This window comes from Rhamphochromis longiceps, linkage group LG12 (genome assembly GCF_057381845.1).
Source record: "Rhamphochromis longiceps isolate RC_006_pf linkage group LG12, R_longiceps_female_GT1.1, whole genome shotgun sequence".
Taxonomy (NCBI): domain Eukaryota; kingdom Metazoa; phylum Chordata; class Actinopteri; order Cichliformes; family Cichlidae; genus Rhamphochromis; species Rhamphochromis longiceps.
The window spans coordinates 106557-114508 of record NC_140568.1 but is presented as its reverse complement, the minus strand read 5'-3'; the positions used below and the strand labels follow the sequence as shown (position 1 = coordinate 114508).

At 41.5% G+C, this 7952-nt stretch overlaps 1 long non-coding RNA gene across 2 annotated transcripts in view; it reads right to left on the bottom strand.

Moving 5' to 3' along the window:
• Nucleotides 1–5816, bottom strand: part of LOC146656498 (uncharacterized) — a 227714-nt gene extending 221898 nt beyond the window's left edge. For both annotated transcript variants that reach the window (XR_014914220.1, XR_014914221.1), the window contains exon 1: nucleotides 5757–5816. This is a non-coding gene — a long non-coding RNA (uncharacterized LOC146656498). The remainder of the gene's footprint in view (nucleotides 1–5756) is intronic.
• Between the last annotated feature and the right edge of the window lie 2136 nt (nucleotides 5817–7952).

Sequence of the window (7952 nt, the reverse complement as noted above, 5' to 3'; positions counted from 1 at the left end):
TTTTTGTAGCCCACATTCACTTTTCCAGATCACTATCCAAACTCCAACAGTCAAATCTCACTATGATCAATAACTTCATCAGTACACATTATAATTATTTACCGTGCATACCTCAACAACACTTCCATACCGTAGCTGATGGCATTCATTGGACGAGTGAGACGGCTAAAAGTATCTTTGACAGCTGGTGTGAAGGCCTGCGACTCAGCGTGGGTCTTACGATGTAGTATTGTGGTTTAATGTATGTGGGGGAAATTTGGGCCTGTTTGGGAGCGCGCTTGCAGCAACACCGGTATGCCATACGGGCGGATCAGCTGCGCTCCACAGTGGCCACTCACTTCAGGGAACGCACAGAGGAGGCCCTGAGCATCGTGAGCCTGCAGGCCAACCCGGGCTGGTCGGTCGGTCAGCGGAGTAGAATGGAGAGAGTTTGATGTCAGGATGTTATTGTCATCTTTAAATATTTCTTTAGTGGGTTTAGAATTTTTATTACATTTGGTATTTCTTTGATGTTGTCAATATTAAGTATATGCAGTATATGGTTTGAAATAATCAATTAAGACTCCAATGTCTTAGGGAGGGAGAATCCTTAGAATTATAGGTCAGGCTTTGAAAGTATGGTGAGAAATAAAGAAAGTTCAAAAAGAAAAAATGGTCTGGAAACCTGTTGTTTGTTTTATAACATAAATTCTGTGAACAGATCACAATTATATTTCTAAGCAAAATGTCACCAAAAAAAAAAAAAAAAAAAAAAAAAAAAAAAAAAAAAAAAAATACAAAGACTACTTGTCAATATTGAGTATGTTTCCCTGATTGCCATAAGTCCCCATGACAGAACTGCATGGAGGTTGTTTTGAACAGAGTGTAACACTAACAGTGTGAGGATTCATTATAATTACTAACTGCATGGAGTGTGATTATTGTTGAAAATGAATAAGAAAATCAAAAACGATAAAAACCTTTTCTCTTGGAGGTCACATCCCCTCCAGGGAGTCATGGGAGAAATATGGCTTTGGGACCTTTTTTAGTATTGGTGACAGTGCTGGAACTTTCAATGAGTCTGCCTTATGGCCTGGGGGGAATAAAGACATTGGGGGATGGTTTTATGATTGACAACATATGGAAGAAGGTACAAGACGCACCCAAGAAGAAGAGGAGTATGCTGGAGAGAAGGAGAAGAGCGGAGTAAGTGGAGATGGGATGCTTCAGCAATTCCTAGGACCGTGCACCAAAGTTTGAATTAAAAAACATCTAAGCTATAGTTTCCTAACACCTAACCAGCCTGTGCCAGGAATTTGTATCTGACATCCATCCACGATTCCTAAAAGGACCTCTTAGTAAACAGACTGACTACTCCTTGAAACATAAAACAGCATCTCCTTGGGACAAATGGAGATTACTGAGTTTATTGAATTGTTTTTTTCAAAAAGATCTAATAATCTGAATTTAACAATTTCTTTTTTTGTATCTTCATTGTGTATAACCTGTGGGATGAGCCTACCCAGGCTACTGGATCCTAAACCTAACCATTTTGCCTTAAGAAAGTGTCCCTAGAGTGTGGATAATTTGGGGGATGGTCTTAACCAGACACATGGCCCTAAACCTAACCATTTTGGCTTGGCAGACACTATTAGAACGGGAGAATTAAAAGGGAGGATGACCCTGCCCAGGTTGCATGACCCTAAAATTAACATCTTGGGGGAAATATTAACAGTTGATAACTGTATTTGAGAAACTTAAACCCTATAGTGGGGAGTTAATATCTAAAAATGCCAAGCATTTGGGTTGAGGTGGCCATGAAATAAGAATTAATTTGCCCTCTTATTTATGTTGAGGCCTCCGCTGACCGACTGGACCTTTTACCTGATTTCGTTGTAGTGAGGTCTTCCCCCCATCATCTACTGGGGAGTATAATGGCTGTCCTAGTGCAATAAGAAAAGCAGCCTTTCAAGTTGTGGTTTTTGTTGATTGTTTAGTCAATTTTTTTTTAAAAAAAGTCATTCTTAATATAGGGTCCTTATTATTATGGGTTGCCTTACATAGCCTTTTTATTTTTGGAATGAAGGTGAATATGGGCTGATTGTTTATTTAGTTTTTATAGATTTTTCTATGTATTTTCTTTTTTCTTTTCTTTCCCTGTTTTTCACGTTCCTGCTCCGGATGTTACCCGTTGTCGGGTTCTCCCCCTGGTCCGCGACAGCCCTAAGACTCCCTCCGGACCCCACCCCCTTACCTAGTTTTTTATAATTTTCTCTCCATTCCCATTTGATCTATATTTGTCTTAACTTTAGCTTTGTTTTTTTTCCATCCCTCTTGCTTTTTAGAAGATATTATTTTGTGTTCACCTTCTTTCTTATAAAATAATGTCTTTTTATATGTGTACATATATACATATATTTTATTAAACCATCCTCAGCAGGATGAGGTTTTTAATCATAAAAATTATATCATGGGTTTATATTCTTTTTACAATTTTTTATGGTTATTTTTATTTTCTCTTATTAATTCCATATGATATTTTAAAGGTTTTTATTCTTATTTTTAATTTTGTTGTTCTTTTAGAGAGAGGCCTGGACACCTTTTATTGGGGAGGGATTTGGTCACATGTAATACCCATGTAACCTATGATTACCAATCCTGGGAGGGGCCCAGGACTTGGGCAGCTCCCAGGAAATGTGTTTAAATGCCTCGCTCCTTCCGGACACCTAGTAGCATGTATCCCTCTGAAGAAGCGGTAACTCCGCGAAACGTCAGGGAACGCTAGACCAAACTTAATGGAAGAAAGGCGACTTTTTTTAGCCCTTCCAGAGATGGGCAACAAGTAACTTTGTTTAGCCCAGTCACATGAAAGACTATTTTAATTGACAAACTTTTTTTACAATTGTAAAGTGGGGAGTTTTTATTCACCTGTAGCAAAGTGACCGTGAACTCTAAACGGGTAGTGAGAGGTGGCGTTGGATCTGAGCGAGGCATCGGTTTGTGCACCTAAACCCTCTCGTCTTTTGAGTCTACACCGACCAACAGACACTGACGCGGGGACGCCCGTGGTCGGTGGGACTACCATATTGTTCGGGTCCAGGATGGAGGCACACCGGTCGGAAACGCCACGACTGCCAGAAAACGACATGCAGGATGGCGGATGGACGTTTCCACGCCACCAGCGAAGAGCACGGAGGAGGCAGAGATCACTGAGCCTGAATCGAGTGGTCCGACAAACACAAAGAAACTCAGGTGAGCTCCCCACTGACAAATATGAGGTACAAAACAATAATTTTGAAACCTTAGGTGAAAGTTTGTCTGGTGACGGTCTGGCTACGCATGCTGGGGGTCGGGAGGGGACGAGGCACGGGGAGGGATGGGGTCGCCCGAACATGAGACGTGTCAGACAACAAGGAGGACAAGATGCTCCCGCACCAAGGCGTGCACTTGATACTGACACAAGGACGAGTGCGAAGAATATATTTAAATTAATACGGACAGTACACCATAAAAGTGTGATTGAAGAAGCACGCGACACGGGCTTGTACCCCAGGGGTATGATTAAACAGGTGTCCAGGCTCTCTAGTTTTATAAAACCGGCTGCGCCCACAGAACAAGTTAGGAGGCAACTTGACCAAAATACAGACTCTTGGATGTCCAAAAATCTAGATATTCTTTATGATCATTATGCCACTATTATTGAATCTTTAAAAGGAACTAGAAAGACTGAGGTGTCAGTTCAAGTGGCAAAGACGTGGGCTTTTAAAAGATACGGGGCTCGATTACGAGTTTCTACAATATCAACAGTTGAAACTCTGCTCAAATCGTCAGGGGAAGAGGGTGGAGGGAGGGCCCGCTCGGAGGCCGGCTACACACGGGAACAGAATACAGTACAGAGGGGGGGAAGATCGGGGGTAATGCCGATTGATCTGAGAAATGATAATGAATTTACGCCCTTACCTACAGTGGTTAAAAACCAGACTGCTAGCAGCAGTAATATACAAAATGTTTCCTATCAGAAAAACCTATCGTTGGGAAAAAGGAAAACTATTGTAGAAGAGCTGAATGAGCTTCAGACTGTGAATGCCCGTGCGCCGGCCACCGCGGGAGCTCTCCCGAAGGGGAGAAATGTAGATGGGGGGAAGACGGGAGAGGGTGGGAGTAGGGTGGAGACAACAGCCAGAATTAGATCAAACGTGGTGGTTGATTTAGATGAAATCGATGACATTCTGCCTGCCTCTTTGTGCTCTCCCCCTGTGCGTCCTAGAAATATTGTGCGCTGTGACTTGCCCTTAACGGCCGCGAACAGGTTGACATCTGAGCCTGCCACCCCTTCAGTTTCCTGCTCCACGTCTCGCGCAGGAGACCGGACGAATGGTCCAGACCCTATAATGAAACAACAAAAGCGAGTAAAAATCCAAACCTCTGCTAAAACAGGTGACAAGGTAGTGGGTGAAATGACGATTGAGGCCCTGCAACAGCAGGAGCCGGCGGGAAACCTGAGCAGTGACTCATTGGACCGCTCTGATCCCCACTATTATAATATTAAGAGTAATTTTCACCTGAATGAGGAGGATAATGAGAGCGAGGGCTCGGTGGCAGAATTTAAAACCGTGCGGCAAATAAAGCAGAGGGAGTCTCATAGCGGGCGCGGGCTTACAGGAAAGGGAGAGCCGGTCGGGGCGGAGGCGGAGATGAGGGGCGCAGAGGGGGGTTACTATACACCTACGTACCATCGGGCGAGACCTAGTAGGAAATTACAGGATTGGAGAATCAAAGTTGATAAACCGGTAGTTTTCTTGGGGGACTCCAATCTAAATAGAATACCCCCCTTTGAGAATGATCAGATTCAGGTGGAGAGCTACCCGGGTGCGAACTTTTACCATTTCTTCAACCTGTTGGAAATGACGCCGGTGTGTGAAAATGCGGAAATGGTGATCTTGTCTGTAGGCCTTAATAATAAGGATCAGGACCCTCAGAAGACCTCAATTAAACAACTACGTAAGGTGGTGAATGGGGCGAAAGCCGTGTTTCCGAGTGCGGACATTTTTGTAGCCCACATTCACTTTTCCAGATCACTATCCAAACTCCAACAGTCAAATCTCACTATGATCAATAACTTCATCAGTACACATTATAATTATTTACCGTGCATACCTCAACAACACTTCCATACCGTAGCTGATGGCATTCATTGGACGAGTGAGACGGCTAAAAGTATCTTTGACAGCTGGTGTGAAGGCCTGCGACTCAGCGTGGGTCTTACGATGTAGTATTGTGGTTTAATGTATGTGGGGGAAATTTGGGCCTGTTTGGGAGCGCGCTTGCAGCAACACCGGTATGCCATACGGGCGGATCAGCTGCGCTCCACAGTGGCCACTCACTTCAGGGAACGCACAGAGGAGGCCCTGAGCATCGTGAGCCTGCAGGCCAACCCGGGCTGGTCGGTCGGTCAGCGGAGTAGAATGGAGAGAGTTTGATGTCAGGATGTTATTGTCATCTTTAAATATTTCTTTAGTGGGTTTAGAATTTTTATTACATTTGGTATTTCTTTGATGTTGTCAATATTAAGTATATGCAGTATATGGTTTGAAATAATCAATTAAGACTCCAATGTCTTAGGGAGGGAGAATCCTTAGAATTATAGGTCAGGCTTTGAAAGTATGGTGAGAAATAAAGAAAGTTCAAAAAGAAAAAATGGTCTGGAAACCTGTTGTTTGTTTTATAACATAAATTCTGTGAACAGATCACAATTATATTTCTAAGCAAAATGTCACCAAAAAAAAAAAAAAAAAAAAAAAAAAAAAAAAAAAAAAAAAAAAAAAAAAAAAAAAAAATACAAAGACTACTTGTCAATATTGAGTATGTTTCCCTGATTGCCATAAGTCCCCATGACAGAACTGCATGGAGGTTGTTTTGAACAGAGTGTAACACTAACAGTGTGAGGATTCATTATAATTACTAACTGCATGGAGTGTGATTATTGTTGAAAATGAATAAGAAAATCAAAAACGATAAAAACCTTTTCTCTTGGAGGTCACATCCCCTCCAGGGAGTCATGGGAGAAATATGGCTTTGGGACCTTTTTTAGTATTGGTGACAGTGCTGGAACTTTCAATGAGTCTGCCTTATGGCCTGGGGGGAATAAAGACATTGGGGGATGGTTTTATGATTGACAACATATGGAAGAAGGTACAAGACGCACCCAAGAAGAAGAGGAGTATGCTGGAGAGAAGGAGAAGAGCGGAGTAAGTGGAGATGGGATGCTTCAGCAATTCCTAGGACCGTGCACCAAAGTTTGAATTAAAAAACATCTAAGCTATAGTTTCCTAACACCTAACCAGCCTGTGCCAGGAATTTGTATCTGACATCCATCCACGATTCCTAAAAGGACCTCTTAGTAAACAGACTGACTACTCCTTGAAACATAAAACAGCATCTCCTTGGGACAAATGGAGATTACTGAGTTTATTGAATTGTTTTTTTCAAAAAGATCTAATAATCTGAATTTAACAATTTCTTTTTTTGTATCTTCATTGTGTATAACCTGTGGGATGAGCCTACCCAGGCTACTGGATCCTAAACCTAACCATTTTGCCTTAAGAAAGTGTCCCTAGAGTGTGGATAATTTGGGGGATGGTCTTAACCAGACACATGGCCCTAAACCTAACCATTTTGGCTTGGCAGACACTATTAGAACGGGAGAATTAAAAGGGAGGATGACCCTGCCCAGGTTGCATGACCCTAAAATTAACATCTTGGGGGAAATATTAACAGTTGATAACTGTATTTGAGAAACTTAAACCCTATAGTGGGGAGTTAATATCTAAAAATGCCAAGCATTTGGGTTGAGGTGGCCATGAAATAAGAATTAATTTGCCCTCTTATTTATGTTGAGGCCTCCGCTGACCGACTGGACCTTTTACCTGATTTCGTTGTAGTGAGGTCTTCCCCCCATCATCTACTGGGGAGTATAATGGCTGTCCTAGTGCAATAAGAAAAGCAGCCTTTCAAGTTGTGGTTTTTGTTGATTGTTTAGTCAATTTTTTTTTAAAAAAAGTCATTCTTAATATAGGGTCCTTATTATTATGGGTTGCCTTACATAGCCTTTTTATTTTTGGAATGAAGGTGAATATGGGCTGATTGTTTATTTAGTTTTTATAGATTTTTCTATGTATTTTCTTTTTTCTTTTCTTTCCCTGTTTTTCACGTTCCTGCTCCGGATGTTACCCGTTGTCGGGTTCTCCCCCTGGTCCGCGACAGCCCTAAGACTCCCTCCGGACCCCACCCCCTTACCTAGTTTTTTATAATTTTCTCTCCATTCCCATTTGATCTATATTTGTCTTAACTTTAGCTTTGTTTTTTTTCCATCCCTCTTGCTTTTTAGAAGATATTATTTTGTGTTCACCTTCTTTCTTATAAAATAATGTCTTTTTATATGTGTACATATATACATATATTTTATTAAACCATCCTCAGCAGGATGAGGTTTTTAATCATAAAAATTATATCATGGGTTTATATTCTTTTTACAATTTTTTATGGTTATTTTTATTTTCTCTTATTAATTCCATATGATATTTTAAAGGTTTTTATTCTTATTTTTAATTTTGTTGTTCTTTTAGAGAGAGGCCTGGACACCTTTTATTGGGGAGGGATTTGGTCACATGTAATACCCATGTAACCTATGATTACCAATCCTGGGAGGGGCCCAGGACTTGGGCAGCTCCCAGGAAATGTGTTTAAATGCCTCGCTCCTTCCGGACACCTAGTAGCATGTATCCCTCTGAAGAAGCGGTAACTCCGCGAAACGTCAGGGAACGCTAGACCAAACTTAATGGAAGAAAGGCGACTTTTTTTAGCCCTTCCAGAGATGGGCAACAAGTAACTTTGTTTAGCCCAGTCACATGAAAGACTATTTTAATTGACAAACTTTTTTTACAATTGTAAAGTGGGGAGTTTTTATTCACCTG